Source organism: Rattus norvegicus, unplaced genomic scaffold (genome assembly GCF_021556685.1).
Source record: "Rattus norvegicus strain SHRSP/BbbUtx unplaced genomic scaffold, alternate assembly SHRSP_T2T unassigned-0000181, whole genome shotgun sequence".
NCBI classification, from domain to species: Eukaryota; Metazoa; Chordata; class Mammalia; order Rodentia; family Muridae; genus Rattus; species Rattus norvegicus.
In genome coordinates, this window is record NW_028238898.1 from 27501 (window position 1) to 46241 (window position 18741).

The window sequence follows — 18741 nt, forward strand, 5'->3', positions numbered from 1 at the left end:
CCTCGGGCGGGGTCGGAGGACCGTGAACCGGCGGGAGGGAGACCACGCCAACGGGGAGCGGCGGGAGACCGGACGGCGGCCGACCCCGGGCGAGAAGCGGAGGATGAGGACGGGCCCAACGCCTGACACGCGGCGGCAACGCCCTCGCGCGGACAGGTGGAGGAGGAGGGGAGGAGGTCGACGAGCGACTCTGACCCCGCGAGGGGGGAGAGAGGGGGGCCGAGCCCGCGTCGGAAGGGAGGCCGGGCCTCGGGGCAGCGAGGGGGAGAGACACCGACCGGAGCCCCCACCGCCACACCGGGACGCGCACACGGGTTCGACTCAACGCCCAGGCGCCCACCTTGGCACCCCGGCAGCTTTCCCCCGACGCACGCCTTCCCAGAGGACGGCGGGGCCGGACGGGCCCCCGCGCAGACGCACCCTCAGCCAACAGGCCCCACGGACCGGCGTGGGCGACAGCCACTAAAGCCTCTTTCTCCTCTACGCCTCGCGGGGCGTCTTTCCCCCCGCACACGCCTCCAAGAGACCAGGCGAGACGCGCCGCCACGGCCGCGGCGGCCGGGACGCCCTTCAAACCGCAACTTCCTCCCGCCCGCCGGGCGGCCCTTCCCCCCAGGCACCCCGCGACCGCCCCGGGACCCGTGCGCGCCCGGCTGCCCCCCCGTGAGGAGGGGCCCGGCAGCACGGCCGCGGGTCGGCCAGACGAGGAGCGAGAGAGAAAGGAACGCCGGCGGGCGGGGAGGGGGAGCGAACCGACAGAACGAGGACCGTCGACGGCAGGGCGGGCCGCAGCGGCACCCCCCGCGGGAGACGCCTCACAAGGGACCGGGAGGCCGCTCGGGCGGCGACCGGGCACGCGAGCCAAGCCGGCGGGAATCACACTGCACCCAACCCGGAGCAGTCCCGCCACGCCCGCGGCACCGAGCCGACCCGAAACCAACGGACAACCCCCGGGAGCCCGAGGAGACGCCAGCCGACGCGAGAGAGAACCGAGGCAGACGCCGACGCCAACCGACGAAGACCCCCGCGTGGCAGCGGGTCCCAACGTCCGACGACGCGCCGGACGCGGCCGACCGCCGGTTCCCCCAAATAAGAAGTCCGCCCCCGAGAGCGAGGCCAACCCCGCGGTTCACGGACCCTCAAGAGCCCCGCGGAGGGGGAAGGGGGGGTAGGACGGCTCCCGCGATCTCCACCGGCCGTGGGAACGCTGCCGTGGAAGGGGGGGACGAGGCGGCAACCGCAGACGCCCGAGAGCACGCGGCACGCACCACACGCGACACGACCTCGCCGCGAGAGTGGCCGGGACGTGGACGCGCGTGGGAGGGACGCACACGCGACGGAGGGCACGGGGGGAAACGGAGGCGGGTGGGACCGGGAGCCCACCGCCGCCCTTCCAAACCCACCCGTCCCGCGACGACCCCTCGCGGTGAGGGGGGTACCGCGCACGCGGGCGTGTGCACGGCCCTTCCCCGCCACCTGCCACCAGAAACCCAATCTCCCCCACAAGCTCCGCACAGCGGCAGGTCGACAGAGCCCCGTCCCGCGTGATCCCTCCTCGTACTCGGAGCGGGGAGGCGCGGGTCGCGGTAGGCGAGAGAGCAAACGCTGCGCGCAGAAGGCTGAGGTCAGGGCGGGCAGCCGAGGGGACCATCCGGGAGAAGCCCCTCGGAGATCGTAAAGCCCTTTCCGAAGATAGCTAGAGAAGGCAAATTCCTCACTGAGGGCGGGACGAACCCAACACCGACGAGCAGCCAAGGGCTCCGTGCACGCAACGGGAAACGAGCAACAGGCGCGGGACAGAACGGGAAGGACCACGCGCCAGCTGGTGGGGGGTCTGCGGTATCGGCAAAGGTCTCTTTCTCCGGGGTCTTCTTGAGCATTCGCGGACCGGGGGGACCTGCGACAGGTCCCCGCCGAGAGCCAGGCCTCTTCAAGGCGCACACAAAGGAGGAGCCTTGACTTGAGGGAGTCCGGTCTTTAAAAAGGGCCAGCCGCGATCGCTCAGCACCACCCTAACCGCGCAGGGCCCGCGGGTGAAGGCACCAAAAACATAGGCACGGGGTGGGCGCTCACCCAACGGAAGGAGCCTTTTAACCGCACACTCAACTCCTCGACCCCCCCCCTTTCTGTCACCGTGCAGAAAGCCGGCAACTAGGACAAGGGAAAGCGTAAAGGCACAAGCACCATGGAGCACAGGAGGCACGCCGGGGAGCGGGAAGCGCCACCGCCAACTCAGAAGCGGGCACCTTGGTGGTCAAAGCCCGGAACGCTCCAGGAGCACCGCAAGGCTCACACGAAGCAGGGCGCGTGCACACACCATTCGGGAAGGGTATGCACCGCAGCGGGTCTACCACCTTCCCCCGGCACGGGGGAAGAGGGCCGCGAAGCAGTGAACGGCGTGGGGGCAAGCGCCCCCGACACGTCCACAGGGACACCGCGAACCACAGCAACAAGTGTGCGCGGGTCAGCGCTCGTGCCGGACAGCCGCACCCCTGACTTCCACACACCACCCTGCAAAGGAATGGGGAGGAGAGACGAGGGGCCCGCTGGCAGAACGAGAAGAGCGGTCGCCATTCGCGCTGAATGACCATTCGCCATGAATGTCCGTCCCTCGCCTGGCGCGGCTTAGGCCCCGGCCCGAAGAGAACGCGGCAGCACCACATCGATCCAACGGGAGCGAGACACGCCATGCATCGGGAACAACGGGCGTGAGAGCTTTCTAACAACGCACTGGACGGGAATACGAGCGAGAAGAGCGAGAGAGAGCACGGGAAGAAGTCGCTAACACTGCCACACACACAAAAAAAAAAATTTACCCTTCTCGAGGGCGAGAAAAAAAAGGAAGCGTTGCACTCGGGAGGCACGTGGCGTGGAAGAACGGGACTCAACGGGCAGCGGAGGTTCGGGAACTCCTTCAAAAAAAAATAAAAATAAAAAATAAAAAATAAAAATAAAAAAATAAAATCCCCTTCGAAGGAGAAAAGGTGCAACTCGGGAGGCACACAGCAGGAAAGAAAGGGACACACCACCAAGCAGCGGAGGTTCGGGAACTCCTTCCAAAAAACAAAAAAAAAAAAAAACAAAAAACAAAAAAAAAAAAACAAATAAAAAAACCGGTCGGCCGCAGAGGAGCACGCCAGGGGGTCACTAGCACCAAACGGGAAAACCCTTCCAGTCGCACTCGGCACCAACGACTCCTACCGGTAACGGACGACAACCACCACGGGGAAATCGGGAACGCCTGACACGCGGGACGGTTGTCATAAAGCTGCCCCACAGAGCACAGGCAAGCAAGCACGGGAAAGCAGGAAGCGCGTACTCATGGGGGGACGCTAAGCTTCAAGCATCGAAGAGGCCCATGCGCAGAAGAAAAGAGCTAGGGCTGGACAAGCAAACAGCCTTGGTGCAAGCCTCTTCCAACGTCCTTTAATGACAAAAAGAGTCAAAAGGACAGCGTGTCAGCATATATCTCCAGGTACAATAAGGACAGATAGCAAAGATGAAAAGTGTAAAAGACACAGGGATAAACATGACAGGCCACACGGAACGTCTGGAAGTCATGTTCGGTGACGTGTCCCCAAGAGGTCCCCATGTAGAAAGAGAACCGGACCGCAAAGGAACAACTGGTCGACCTTAGAACCCTGAGTGCTCACAGACCGAGGAGGCCATGGTAGATAGCCTGGAACACAGCTTCCCCTCGGCCTCAGAAGTCCATGCTCCCGCTGGCAGGGACCGGGGAGGATCCTGGAAAAAATAAAGTCTCGGAGGCGCCCCCTAGCCGGGACACCTCGGCTCGGAGGCCGGGGACACAGCACCCTCTCGGCCTCAGAGGTCCAGGCTCCCGCTATCAGGGACCGAAGGGACTCCTGGAAAAGAAAAAAAAAAAAATCCGTGGCGCCACCTAGCCGGGCCACCTCGGCTCGGAGGCCGGGGACACAGCACCCTCTCGGCCTCAAAAGTGTCTATGGTCCCGCTGGCTGGGACCGAAGGGACTCCTGGAAAAGAAAAAAAAAAAAAAAAAAACTCCGTGGCGCCCCCTAGCCGGGCCACCTCGGCTCGGAGGCCGGGGACACAGCACCCTCTCGGCCTCAGAGGTCCAGGCTCCCGCTATCAGGGACCGAAGGGACTCCTGGAAAAGAAAAAGAAAAAAAAAAAAAAACTCCGTGGCGCCCCCTAGCCGGGCCACCTCGGCTCGGAGGCCGGGGACACAGCACCCTCTCGGCCTCAGAGGTCCAGGCTCCCGCTATCAGGGACCGAAGGGACTCCTGGAAAAGAAAAAGAAAAAAAAAAAAAACTCCGTGGCGCCCCCTAGCCGGGCCACCTCGGCTCGGAGGCCGGGGACACAGCACCCTCTCGGCCTCAGAGGTCCAGGCTCCCGCTATCAGGGACCGAAGGGACTCCTGGAAAAGAAAAAAAAAAAAAAAACTCCGTGGCGCCCCCTAGCCGGGCCACCTCGGCTCGGAGGCCGGGGACACAGCACCCTCTCGGCCTCAGAGGTCCAGGCTCCCGCTATCAGGGACCGAAGGGACTCCTGGAAAAGAAAAAAAAAAAATCCGTGGCGCCACCTAGCCGGGCCACCTCGGCTCGGAGGCCGGGGACACAGCACCCTCTCGGCCTCAAAAGTGTCTATGGTCCCGCTGGCTGGGACCGAAGGGACTCCTGGAAAAGAAAAAAAAAAAAAAAAAAACTCCGTGGCGCCCCCTAGCCGGGCCACCTCGGCTCGGAGGCCGGGGACACAGCACCCTCTCGGCCTCAGAGGTCCAGGCTCCCGCTATCAGGGACCGAAGGGACTCCTGGAAAAGAAAAAGAAAAAAATCCGTGGCGCCACCTAGCCGGGCCACCTCGGCTCGGAGGCCGGGGACACAGCACCCTCTCGGCCTCAAAAGTGTCTATGGTCCCGCTGGCTGGGACCGAAGGGACTCCTGGAAAAGAAAAAAAAAAAAAAAACTCCGTGGCGCCCCCTAGCCGGGCCACCTCGGCTCGGAGGCCGGGGACACAGCACCCTCTCGGCCTCAAAAGTGTCTATGGTCCCGCTGGCTGGGACCGGAGAGGAGGGAAGAAATAAAAAAAAAATAAAATAAAATAAAATAAAAAATTAAAAAAAAAAAAATTGGAAAAAAAAAAAAAAAATCCGGGACGGGGCCCAAGCCTTCTGGTCGACCTCATCCAGCTGCCACCAACCCCTCCTTGTGTCCCAATAGGTCGTACAGCCACCCTCCTCCCCTGAAGTTCTCCAGGTACAACCTCCTAGCTAGAGATGGTCCCCAGACAGGACGGCGTCTCCGTCGCGCACCCGCCTGCTTGCCTGTCACCCTCTCACCCTGGCCGGCTCACCACAGGCACTTCCCCGTCCTTTGTCACCAACCGGGGGACAGGAGCGTTGCGGAAACTTGTCGCCACTAGGTGTCGCCCGACAGCGATCTCGATCAAGCAAACCAATACAGACTGTCACGCGCCGCCGCCGCCACACACACTCATTCCGTCTCTCCGGAGTGACCTCCCTAGCTCAGGGGGACACTCACCCACGCACAACGGGGCAGGTACCCACCACTTCTCCCGAATGGCACAAACGGTCCCGGTTGTCCCGCCGGAACACAGTGAACGCGGGATGGACTCGGGGCCAACCCCCTCAGGCACCCAGAAAAGGAAAGTAGGACGGAGCGGTGAAAACAGGCCACCTCTAAGTGAAAGGACATGCACTCTCGAATCGGTTAACAATTAGCAAGGAACAGGCACAGTTAGGAAAAGGGAGCGTCCAAACTCCGTCGTGAGGGGAGGGTGGCGGCGACCTCAGTTCCACACCATTTTTAAATGGCTCACTCATTTTTAAAACCCTCCACCGATCCCGATGGGGGGGAGGGGGGTTGTTGTTGTTCTCTGTTCCTCGCTGCCACCGCCAGCCGGCACTCACCAAACCACACACCTGCCACCCTCTTTGGAAGACTAAACACAGAGAGTAAATTAAAAGAATGGTGGAATGATGGTGGAATGGTTAAAATTCCCGTGATTTGTTTTCACTCTGATCAAAACATACTTATTTTGTGCATTTGCATTCCCTTGTTCACACGTGCCTCTGTGTGTGTGGTGGGGGGAGGGAGGGAGGGAGGGAGGGAGGGAGGGAGGGAGAAAGAGAGAGAGACAGAGACAGAGAGACAGAGAGACAGAGAGAGAGAGAGAGCCAATTTAAAAAATAAAAACATGGTTAAATACAGCCACTTTGGGAAGATTGCTAGAGAGAATGCAGTCCAGAGTATGGAGGCCAGAGCTCTGGACGCTCTAGACCACAGGTCTCCCATCTCCCATATACCAGGCACCCAGCACCACCATCCCTACTTTGTTTGCTTGTGCGTTTGTTTGCTTGCTTGTTACATTAGTTTCATCCCAAGTTAATAATTATATATTTTTTTTTCTATGCACGTATTTAGTTGTGGCAGGGGAACTCCTTCTTTAGGACAGGCAGACTTAGCTAGTTAGTTAGCCAGTCAAAAGTACGTAAAAAATTTATATCAACATAAATATCATTCACTAAGAAATCCTATCTGAAGAAAAAGAAAGAAAGGAAGAAAGAAGGAAGGGAGGGAGGGAGGGAGGGAGAGAGAGAGAGAGAGAGAGAGAGAGAGAGAGAGAAAGAAAGAGGAAAACTGGCAGACTTAGTTTTAGTGTTTTTGTTATTGTTTATTCAAGATATTGTTTCAGGGCTGGAGAGACGGCTCAGCGGTGAAGAGCACTGACTGCTCTTCCAGAGATCCTTAGTTCAAATCCCAGCAACCACATGGTGGCTCACAACCATCTGTAATGGAATCCTCTCCTTGTGTGTTGAAGACAGTGACAGTGTGCTCATAAAATAAATAAACAATAAAAAATATGTTTGAAGATTAAAGAAAAAACTCTCTCTCTCTCTCTCTCTCTCTCTCTCTCACACACACACACACAAATAAACTCTGTAATAAAAATCAATGTGACTTCATGATCAAACTTCTATAGTCAATAGGACTAGAGAGAACACATGTCTGTAAAATAAAAGCAGAACCTTTTCTGCTTTGTTTTGTTTTGCCTCAAGGTACGTTTCTTTTGGTATAGCCCAGGCAGTCATGGAACTTGCTCCGTAGACTTATCTAGCCTCAAGCTCACAGAGGTCCACTCTGCCTGCCTCGGCCACCCACACAGCTCTCTCTGCTGACTATATGTCTGCATGCCAGAAGAGGGCACCAGAACCTAGGAGGACACACCACATGGCTCCTGAGAATCCAGGTTTTGACTTTAAAAAAAAAAAAAAAAATTCTGACAGCATAGAGGGTAGATATCTGCCTGCCAGGCTCTTCTAGTGCTGTTTAAGGTGGGGTAATAGCCATGTGAAGGAGACAAGGGGAGAGGAAAAATCGATTGGATGAGTAGTGCTGCTGAGATTAAGGAACACACACACACACACACACACACACACACACACACACACACACACACAGAGAGAGAGACAGAGACAGAGACAGACAGAGACAGACAGAGACAGTAAGACAAAGAGACAGAGAGAGAGAGATGACAGAGGGACACACCGAGGGAAAGACATCAGGACCAGCTGAATTTCTCAAGAAAAGAAAAGAAGAGAAAGGAAAAATGTTTTCTATATACACAAATCTGTATACATGATTTGTTATAGTGTCCCATTTGGGCACTTTGGATTCAACTGTGGATGGTTGTCAGCCAGCTTGGCTGACACCTGACCTCACCAAGATGGAGGCAGCCGGCCATTAGCCCTGATGTTCCAGGTCACTTCTGTTTCTCCCTTTCCCAGCCTCTAGGGAAACAGAACTTAATTAAACTCAGTTTGCACGTGCAGAAAGGTGAAGAGGCACCCAAAAGCAGCCAGAAGCCTCAGACCATCCACAGCCACATGTTCTCCTTCTGCCTATATTACTTCTAAATGATCGTATTTATTTATTTATTTATTTATTTATTTATTTACTTACTTACTTACTTACTTACTTACTTACTTTTTTTTCTTTCTTTTTTTTCGGAGCTGGGGACAGAACCCAGGGCCTTGCACTTGCTAGGCAAGCGCTCTACCACTGAGCTAAATCCCCAACCCCCTTACTTACTTACTTACTTACTTACTTACTTACTTACTTACTTATTTTTGTCATACTTAAACAATCGTTCGTCCTTGAATTCCTCCTGTATGCCAGGTAGACTTAGTCAGTCAGTCAGTCAGTCAGTCATTTAGCCAGGTCAAAATAGTTAAACATAAATATCAATAAAATCAATAAAAATCAAATGCAAACCCAATAGACAGTAAGTAAAATCGAATAAACCAAAAGATACATCATAAGCACAGAGTTTCAGCCGGACATTGAAAAGCAGCAGTTACCGAAGCAGTCTCCCTCCCACACCAACACACACACAGCTCGACCACCACCTTATCTGCACATTTTCAGCTCCTGCTTTCTAGAGTTACCAAGTTTATACACTACAGAGTTTAGCAAAGCAGGCCGGTTCACCGCACCCCCAGGGTCAGAGAACATGCTAGACCAGCTCTAGGGGATGGGCTGGGGGGCAGGGGAGGGTGGGAAGAGGGGAAACAGGCAGACTTAGGTATTCTAGTTTTGTTCATTCAAGATTCCACTTCTCTCTGTTGTAGCCCTGATAGACAGACAGGCAGGCAGGAATATTTGTTTGTTTGGCTTGGGGTTTGGGTTTGGTCCATTTGTTGGTGGATTTTGTTTTGTTTTGTTTCATTTTGTTTTTCGGGAAGTGTGGTGACTTAGTGCCTACACAAGCCAAGGCAGGAAAAATAAATAAGTAAAGATCTCTGAAACACAAATCTGGGGTGGGCTCTAGCATGGCCATGGACACACGCATGCACAGACGCACGCACGCACGCACGCACGCACGCATTGTAGACACGCACTCAAGGACACACTGGATTCTACAATGTTTGGTTTCTGAGTGTGTGTCATACAGAACCTAACAGAATATGTAATGAACTCTGGCAGTGACAGCAGAAACAACCTATGAGAAGGCGTCCTTGCAATATTAAAATGGCAGGCTAGCCAGGTGACAGTTATCTTAACCAATCTGATGTAGGCCTCATTCACACGGCATCTAGGCCTTAACAGTTAATTGTATCTGTTTCTTTATTTTCCTCTTAGGCCATCACATTGTTTTACCTAGACCTTTAACAGCCAGCAGCTACCAGCCTACAGCTACCAGTTTCTTTCTTTTCATAAAGAAACCCTGTCTGAAAAACTAGGGGAGGGAGACAAACAGATTAACAGATCTCTCTCTCTCTCTCTCTCTCTCTCTCTCTCTCTCTCTCTCTCTCGCTCTCTCGCTCTCTCGCTCTCTCGCTCTCTCGCTCTCTCGCTCTCTCGCTCTCTCGCTCTCTCGCTCTCTCGGCGCCTGTGTTTGTGTGTTCAACAGAGGAGGCAATGGCAGATAAATGTCTGCCCCTCCTCTGTAAGCCAGGCCACTCCATTACTGCCTTTCCTTTTTCTTAGTTTGTTTGGTTTATTCCAAGTTAATTGTATCTGTTTCTTTATTTTCCTCCTCATTTCTTTAGTTGAGTCAGGGGTCTTTGCACAAAAGCCCTGGAAATCAGTACCTGGATCAGGTCTGCAGCCTGCTCACAGAGTTCTACCCACCTTCACCTCTCAAGTGATGCAATCAAAGACATGCAGCACCACACCTGGCTTCTTTTCACATGTACATTTACTTTAGTTCCAATGCTCATTCAGGTCTGAGAGACGGGGGAGGGAAGGAGGGAAGAGAGACAGAGAGTGACAGAGAAACAGTTGACAGAGAGGGAGAATTGTAGGTTAATTATTGTTCCGTCTCCTCAATCACGGTCTACTGGTCGCCATCGTGGCAACCATGCCCCGCAACCCTACCTTCGGTAAGATCAAGCATAATGGCGGCAACCATATAATTCCTGCTTAGTCGCACTGAACACTCCGGTCATCACTACCTGTGGAGAATTGTAAGGGGGCTCCTCTGGTCTAGAGAGTAGTACCCTTGAATGAAATGAGGATCACAGCAAGCATTATTTGTTTTGAGATATAAGATGTGGAAAGAACTATATGTGTGGATTTACAGACAGACAGACAGACAGACAGACAGACAGACAGACAGACAGACAGACATACATACAGACAGAGAGGACAGGATAGGACAGGACAGGACAGGACAGGACAGGACAGGACAGGAGAAAAAAACAAGAACACAAACAAAAACTCAAAATGGAAGTCCGGTTCCAAATAGTCTCTGTCTGCCCTGTCGCTCTAGTGTTGGTGGTCCAGGTTATAAAAGCTTATACATGGGTGGGTGCGGGAAGTGCTGCTGGGTGTTCAGTTCAGGTCCAAGATTATTGCGGGTAACTAGACAACAAAGAAAGCAGTTAGACTGACTTCAACAGTGTTCGGTTTCTGAGTGTGTTATCACACAGAAGAGCCTAACAGAATATGTAATGAATTCTGGCAGCAACAGCAGAAACAACCAATGAGAAAGTGTCCTTATAATATTAGCAACTGCAACAAAATGGCAGACTAGCCAGCTAACAGTTCCCTAGCCATTAACTCATCTGACATAGGCCTTCTTCACGTTGCATCTAGATAGGTCTTCCTATCTTCCTCTCCAGTGCTGAGACCAAAGTGAGATCAAAGTCATGCATCACCATGGGTGCCTTCCTTTTCATTTCTTTTCTTTCATCCTAGGAAGTGAGTGTGTGTGTGTGTGTGTGTGTGTGTGTGTGTGTGTGTGTGTGTGTGTGTGTGTAAAGAGAGAGAGAAGGAGGGGGGGAGAGAGAGAGAGAGAGCTTTAGAGAGAGAGAGCTTTAGAGAGAGAGAGAGCTTTAAAATCAGCACTCAAGCCTTTTCTCTTCCTATCCCTATCCCAATCCCCCCCCCGAAACCAGCAGCAAAGCCACCAGCACTCGAGAGACAGAGGAAGATGAAATCTCTAGTCTGAGAAACAAGAGGAGGTAGATAAACATACCCCCCCCTCTCTCCTTCATAATTTGTTAAAGTGTTCCCTTTGTGTTGTGTGGACTCTACTTTATTAAGCAAGTTTCACATCGTACTATCTCCAAAGAGGAGTCAACAGTCTCTTGGCGTGCAGGCAGTTGTTGCCTGCTTTAAATATTTTTTGGTGTGTTTGTTTGTTTGTTTGTTTGTTTGTTTGTTTGTTTGTTTCAAAACCGAGGGCCTGCCTGCGTTCAACAGATCCAAACCCAGTTCTCAGAGGGGAAAATGGAGTCAAGTCCGAAGTCACTGGCATTTAGGTCATCGGCCATTGACAGTCATAGGAGATGGGAATATCGTCCTTTCTCCAATGGAGACTCACCTGGGTATGCATCAACCACATCTAAGGGCAGGCCTGGGTTAGTACGGGGTGGTGGATGGGGAGGAAGGATCTGGAAAGAGCTTTGCGATGGGAAACTATGATCAGAATGTTGCACAGAAAACAAAATTTGTATTTAAAAAGAAAAAAAAAAAAAGGCTATCCAAAAAATCTATCCAAAAATGAAAGGAAACAAAACAAAACAAAACAAAACAAAACAAAACAAAACAAAACAAAACAAAACCGACAGCAGAACTTTACTAACTGCAAATGCTCCATCTCCCTGTATCCAACCACTCCACTCCCAGATAGGTAGATGATAGTTTGCACTTCTGTCCCAGTTGGGTTAAGAAAAGGGGAACCACCTCTGTGGAGAGCCATCTCTCCAGCCCTTGACAAGCTTTATTTAACTAAACATTAAACATGAATCAGAAACGCCAAACCCTGTACATATATGGTCCAGATTCACCCTTACTTAGAAATCCCCGAGCTGGCAGGGCGAGGCTGGGAATTGAGAGTGAGCAAAAAGGGAGTCTGCCTCTTTCCCCCAGGGTGTGCTATCAACTCCATTACCATTTCCAAACAGCTGGGTGTGAGTCTAACTAAGGTTTCCTTCAGTCAGACATTTGCCAGGAGCCGGAGCCCTGACAGGACAGCGAGAGCGATGATCAGACATCATTTCACAGTGAAATCATCACTCGCTGATTTCAGGCAGAAAACTTTAGAAAACTCTAAACTCTAAAGAGGCACTGAAGCGTGCTAGGGCAGCGGCAGTACTTCCCCGACTGACCTTCAGGGACCTGCATATTCTCCAGCCCCGCCCCACCCCACCCCCTCTCAGCTAGCTCCTGTCCACCCCTCCCCCTCCCCCCCACATACAGGGAGGAGGCCTTGTGTGTGTGTGGGGGGGGGGGGCGGCAGCGGGAAGATGCAACTCTCTCTTGAGAGAGAGTTCGGGTCTCCCAAACAAATACATAACTAGAAACTTCATTTATTTACTTTATTTCATCGAGCATACCGTGGAAGAGGGAAAAGGAACAGGGAAGCTAGGCCAACTGGTCGAGCTCCTCCTTTCGTTTTGTTTCAAAAAGGAAAGGAAAAGCCAAAGAACCCCCTCTTTTTGGTGAAAGGAACAGAATGGTGAAAGTTGAAACATCGGCTCGCCACTTAATACTTTGGCTTTTAATAAAAGGGACAGCAGATCGACTTCCGAGTTGATTAAGAGAGAGAGAGAGAAAGAGAGAGAGAGAGAGAGAGAGAGAGAGAGAGAGAGAGAGAGAGAGAGAGAGATAAAAACCACAAAAAAAACGTTTTGTCGACCAGCCTCCTTTTAAACCTCTGTTACACAGGAAGACTGGTCAACCTCATTCCCCCCTCCCCCCACTCACACACACACCCCTCCCCCTCCACGGAGAGGTTTAATGAGAGAAGAAAGGTAGAAGAAGAGAGTAAAGGCCAGTCATGAGCACGTGGAGAGAATTTGGGAGGGGAATGGGGAGAGAAGGGACAAAGGGGAAGAGGGGAAGAGAGGAAGAGCAAAAGAGCAAAGAGAGGAGCAAAGAGAGCCAACCTCATATTTTATTTTTTTTTTAAAGATTTATTTATTTTATTTATGCGTAAGAGTACACTGTAGCTATTTTCAGACACACCAGAAGAGAGCATCAGATCCCATTACAGATGGTTGTCAGCCACCTTGTGGTTGCTGGTAATTGAACTCAGGACCTCTGGGAGAAATTTGTGTGTGTGTGTGTGTGTGTGTGTGTGTGTGTGTGTGTGTGTGTGTGTGTGTGTGCCCGTTAGTTTAAAAATCTGCTGTAGACCTCCCTTTTAATATCTGTTTAACAAATATTTTTACCATATTTAAATTTTATTTATTTTATTTTACTTAAAAATAATAATGAATAAAGAGTCAATGTGAATAAACAATAAAACAAAAATCAAGGTGATCGGGGTTGGGGATTTAGCTCAGTGGTAGAGCGCTTGCCTAGCAAGAGTAAGGCCCTGGGTTCGGTCCCCAGCTCCGAAAAAAAGAAAAAAGAAAAAAAAAAAAAATCAAGGTGATCAACAGATACCGACGACTGACATGGAAAAAAGTTAATAGATCGCCATAAAAACAGAGTAAGTGCGATGTAAACAATAAAACAGATGGGATGGAGAGATGGCTCAGCGGTTAAGAGCACTGACCGCTCTCCCAGAGGTCCTGAGTTCAAATCCCAGCAACCACATGGTGGCTCACAACCATCTGTAATGAGATCTGATGCCCTCTTCTGGTGTGTCTGAAGACAGCTACAGTGTACTCACATGCGTTAAATAAATAAATTAAAAAAAAAAAGAAAACAATAAAGCAGAAATTAAGACGAGGGACACAGAAGGACAAGGGAGATAAAACAATTAAATGTTAACAGACATAAAGTGGGAACGACGGGGTTGGGGATTTAGCTCTGTGGTAGAGTGCTTGCCTAGCAAATGCAAGGCCCTGGGTTCAGTCCCCAGCTCTGAAAAAAGAAAAAAGAAAAAAGAAAAAAAAAGAAAAGCGGGAACGAGAGGAAGGGCAAATATAGACGACTGAAACGAAATGATGGAATAAATTTATAAAATAATAATAAAGTACGAGTAAATACGAATAAATGGCAAACTGGACTTTAATAAATGTTTAAATCAAGGTGAATGACAAATACAATTTAGACAAAAAGGTTTTGAAAAATGAAAAGAAATAGAAAGCATATATGAATCAATAACAAGACTGAAGTCACAATGGCCTTTGAAGTGACACGGACGACAAACGTGAAAAACATAAATGAAATAATTTCGACAGCCACGGACATTCACATGGTGTGTTGGGAAACACCGCAGTCTTTATTTGGCGAGTAAAAACGCCTCGGGGAACTCTGTACATAGGAGGCTGGGAGCATGAATCACTCTATCTATCTATCTATCTATCTATCTATCTATCTATCTATCTATCTATCTTTTTTTTTTATTTTTCTCTCCCTTACATCTTCCCACCATACCATACGTTTCTCCTTATACAAATCCATAGATTTATATATGTTCTTAATTTCATTTTTTTCCTCTGCCACACAGCCCACCACACAGAACCTCTAGATCTCGGGATCCCCTTCTGCCAGCACCAGTGGCAAGGGCACAGCTCCCCAGAGAATTAACTCGATCCGAACATAAGCGCGACAAGAAATTAAAAGTTAAATCGGAAGTGAAACTGAAAATGAAATTTTGGCCGAAAATAAAATAAAATGAAAGGTATAAGTTTTGTGACAATCAAATCATAAATCCCAATTGGGCAAAAAATAAAATTACAAAGTCAAAATTTTGTCCAGTCCACTGTGCTCCTGTGGAATCCCTCCCTGGAACTTGCTCGGTAGAGTAGTCTAGTCCCAAACTCACAGAGGTCTGCCCTGCCTTTCTCTGAAACCTACAGAGCCAGTCAAAACCTACAATCCTTTGTTGTTTGTTTGGCAGTTTGGCAGTTTGTTTGTTCCTGGACAAAAATGTGGGCTCTCTCTGATTCCTATATGTCTGCATGCCAGAAGAGGGCACCAGAACATAAGAGGACACACCACACAGCTCCTGAGAATCCAGAGGGTTTTTTTTGTTTTGTTTGTTTTGTTTGTTTTTTCTTCCTCTTTTCTTTTTTTCCGGAGCTGGGGACCTTGCTCTTCCCAGGGCCTTGCGCTTGCTAGGCAAGCGCTCTACCACTGAGCTAAATCCCCAACCCCGAGAATCCAGGTTTTTGACCAAAACAAAAAACAACAACAGGGGCTGGAGAGATGGCTCAGCGGTTAAGAGCACTGACTGCTCTTCCAGACGTCCTGAGTTCAATTGCCAGCAACCACATGGTGGCTCACAACCATCTGTAATGAGATCTGATTGATCTCTTCTGGTGTGTCTGAAGATAACTGCAGCATACTCAGATAAATAAAAAACAAATCTAAAAAAATTAAAAACAACAACAAAAAACACAAAAACAAACAAACAAACAAAACCCCCAAAACTAACAACCTAGAGGGTAGATATCTGCCTGCCCAGGTCTTCTAGTGCTATTTAAGGCTTCCTGTAGATAATAAAGCTTGTGTATCTTTTATCCAGGAACAGAATCATCAAGGCAGGGTAGGAGAGAAGCCCTGTTTGGGATTAAACGTTTCTACAACGTAACAGGAGGAGGCGGAGGGAGAGGGGCTCCTCAGACATAAATCTAAAATAGTACAATGGATCATTTTGAAGGCGTGTGGGAGACAGAGTTTTTCTCTGAGTGAGTGTGGAACTCACTGTCCCTGAGCTCAGCTTGTGATGAGAGAGAGAGAGAGAGAGAGAGAGAGAGAGAGAGAGAGAGACAGGGATCGAATTTTCTGTGTCTCTCTGTCTCTGTCTGTCTGTCTCTCTCTCTCTGTGTCTGTCTCTCTCTCTGTCTCCCTGTCTCTGTCTCTCTTCCTCTCTCTGTCTCTCTGTCTCTCTCTGTCTCTGTCTCTCCCCCCTCCCCCATGCGTGTGTTTGTGTGTTCAACCGAGGAGGCAATGGCAGATAAATGTCTGCCCCTCCTCTGTAAGCCAGGCCACTCCATTACTGCCTTTCCTTTTTCTTAGTTTGTTTGGTTTATTCCAAGTTAATTGTATCTGTTTCTTTATTTTCCTCCTCATTTCTTTAGTTGAGTCAGGGGTCTTTGCACAAAAGCCCTGGAAATCAGTACCTGGTTCAGGTCTGCAGCCTGCTCACAGAGTTCTACCCACCTTCACCTCTCAAGTGATGCAATCAAAGACATGCAGCACCACACCTGGCTTCTTTTCACATGTACATTTACTTTAGTTCCAATGCTCATTCAGGTCTGAGAGACGGGGGAGGGAAGGAGGGAAGAGAGACAGAGAGTGACAGAGAAACAGTTGACAGAGAGGGAGAATTGTAGGTTAATTATTGTTCCGTCTCCTCAATCACGGTCTACTGGTCGCCATCGTGGCAACCATGCCCCGCAACCCTACCTTCGGTAAGATCAAGCATAATGGCGGCAACCATATAATTCCTGCTTAGTCGCACTGAACACTCCGGTCATCACTACCTGTGGAGAATTGTAAGGGGGCTCCTCTGGTCTAGAGAGTAGTACCCTTGAATGAAATGAGGATCACAGCAAGCATTATTTGTTTTGAGATATAAGATGTGGAAAGAACTATATGTGTGGATTTACAGACAGACAGACAGACAGACAGACAGACAGACAGACAGACAGACAGAGAGGACAGGACAGGACAGGACAGGACAGGACAGGACAGGACAGGACAGGACAGGAGAAAAAAACAAGAACACAAACAAAAACTCAAAATGGAAGTCCGGTTCCAAATAGTCTCTGTCTGCCCTGTCGCTCTAGTGTTGGTGGTCCAGGTTATAAAAGCTTATACATGGGTGGGTGCGGGAAGTGCTGCTGGGTGTTCAGTTCAGGTCCAAGATTATTGCGGGTAACTAGACAACAAAGAAAGCAGTTAGACTGACTCCTACAGTGTTCGGTTTCTGAGTGTGTTATCACACAGAAGAGCCTAACAGAATATGTAATGAATTCTGGCAGCAACAGCAGAAACAACCAATGAGAAAGTGTCCTTATAATACTAGCAACTGCAACAAAATGGCAGACTAGCCAGCTAACAGTTCCCTAGCCATTAACTCATCTGACATAGGCCTTCTTCACGTTGCATCTAGATAGGTCTTCCTGTCTTCCTCTCCAGTGTGTGTGTGTGTGTGTGTGTGTGTGTGTGTGTGTGTGTGTGTGTGTGTGTGTGTGTGTAAAGAGAGAGAGAAGGAGGGGGGGAGAGAGAGAGAGAGCTTTAGAGAGAGAGAGCTTTAGAGAGAGAGAGAGCTTTAAAATCAGCACTCAAGCCTTTTCTCTTCCTATCCCTATCCCAACCCCCCCCCCCAAACCAGCAGCAAAGCCACCAGCACTCGAGAGACAGAGGAAGATGAAATCTCTAGTCTGAGAAACAAGAGGAGGTAGATAAACATACCCCCCCCCTCTCTCCTTCATAATTTGTTAAAGTGTTCCCTTTGTGTTGTGTGGACTCTACTGTATTAAGCAAGTTTCACATCGTACTATCTCCAAAGAGGAGTCAACAGTCTCTTGGCGTGCAGGCAGTTGTTGCCTGCTTTAAATATTTTTTGGTGTGTTTGCTTGTTTGTTTGTTTGTTTGTTTGTTTGTTTGTTTCAAAACCGAGGGCCTGCCTGCGTTCAACAGATCCAAACCCAGTTCTCAGAGGGGAAAATGGAGTCAAGTCCGAAGTCACTGGCATTTAGGTCATCGGCCATTGACAGTCATAGGAGATGGGAATATCGTCCTTTCTCCAATGGAGACTCACCTGGGTATGCATCAACCACATCTAAAGGCAGGCCTGGGTTAGTACGGGGTGGTGGATGGGGAGGAAGGATCTGGAAAGAGCTTTGCGATGGGAAACTATGATCAGAATGTTGCACAGAAAACAAAATTTGAACTTAAAAAAAAAAAGGCTCCCGATATCTATCCAAAAATGAAAGGAAATAAAAACCGACATCAGAACTTTACTAACTGCAAATGCTCCATCTCCCTGTATCCAACCACTCCACTCCCAGATAGGTAGATGATAGTTTGCACTTCTGTCCCAGTTGGGCTGTCGAGGTTAAGGAAAGGGGAACCACCTCTGTGGTTATGTGATCCACACACGAAATAAAATAAAAGGAGCGGATAAACGTGCCTGGCATTTTAAGATGCTCAATTTCTTTGCAAGCTTCATTTTGTTTCATTCTTTTAAAGGTTTACTTATTTATTTTCACTTACATTGAGTACACTAAAGCCCTTTTCACATACACAGGGCAGTAGAGTGCATGGGATATCCCTTTGCAGAGGGTTGTGAGCCACCATGTGGTTTCTGTGGAATCGAACTCAGGACCTCTGGAAGAGCAGAGCGGTGAGTGCTCTTAACCTCGGAGCCATCTCTCCAGCCCTTGACAAGCTTTATTTAACTAAACATTAAACATGAATCAGAAACGCCAAACCCTGTACATATATGGTCCAGATTCACCCTTACTTAGAAATCCCCGAGCTGGCAGGGCGAGGCTGGGAATTGAGAGTGAGCAAAAAGGGAGTCTGCCTCTTTCCCCCAGGGTGTGCTATCAACTCCATTACCATTTCCAAACAGCTGGGTGTGAGTCTAACTAAGGTTTCCTTCAGTCAGACTTTTGCCAGGAGCCGGAGCCCTGACAGGACAGCGAGAGCGATGATCAGACATCATTTCACAGTGAAATCATCACTCGCTGATTTCAGGCAGAAAACTTTAGAAAACTCTAAACTCTAAAGAGGCACTGAAGCGTGCTAGGGCAGCAGCAGTACTTCCCCGACTGACCTTCAGGGACCTGCATATTCTCCAGCCCCGCCCCACCCCACCCCC

At 50.0% G+C, this 18741-nt stretch overlaps 1 long non-coding RNA gene across 1 annotated transcript in view; it reads right to left on the reverse strand.

Annotated features, from left to right (window-relative positions):
• The window catches only part of LOC147997356 (uncharacterized), an 18288-nt gene extending 12579 nt beyond the window's left edge, over positions 1 to 5709 (reverse strand). The window contains exon 1 of the long non-coding RNA XR_015647943.1: positions 5549 to 5709. This is a non-coding gene — a long non-coding RNA (uncharacterized LOC147997356). The remainder of the gene's footprint in view (positions 1 to 5548) is intronic.
• Positions 5710 to 18741: the final 13032 nt, after the last annotated feature.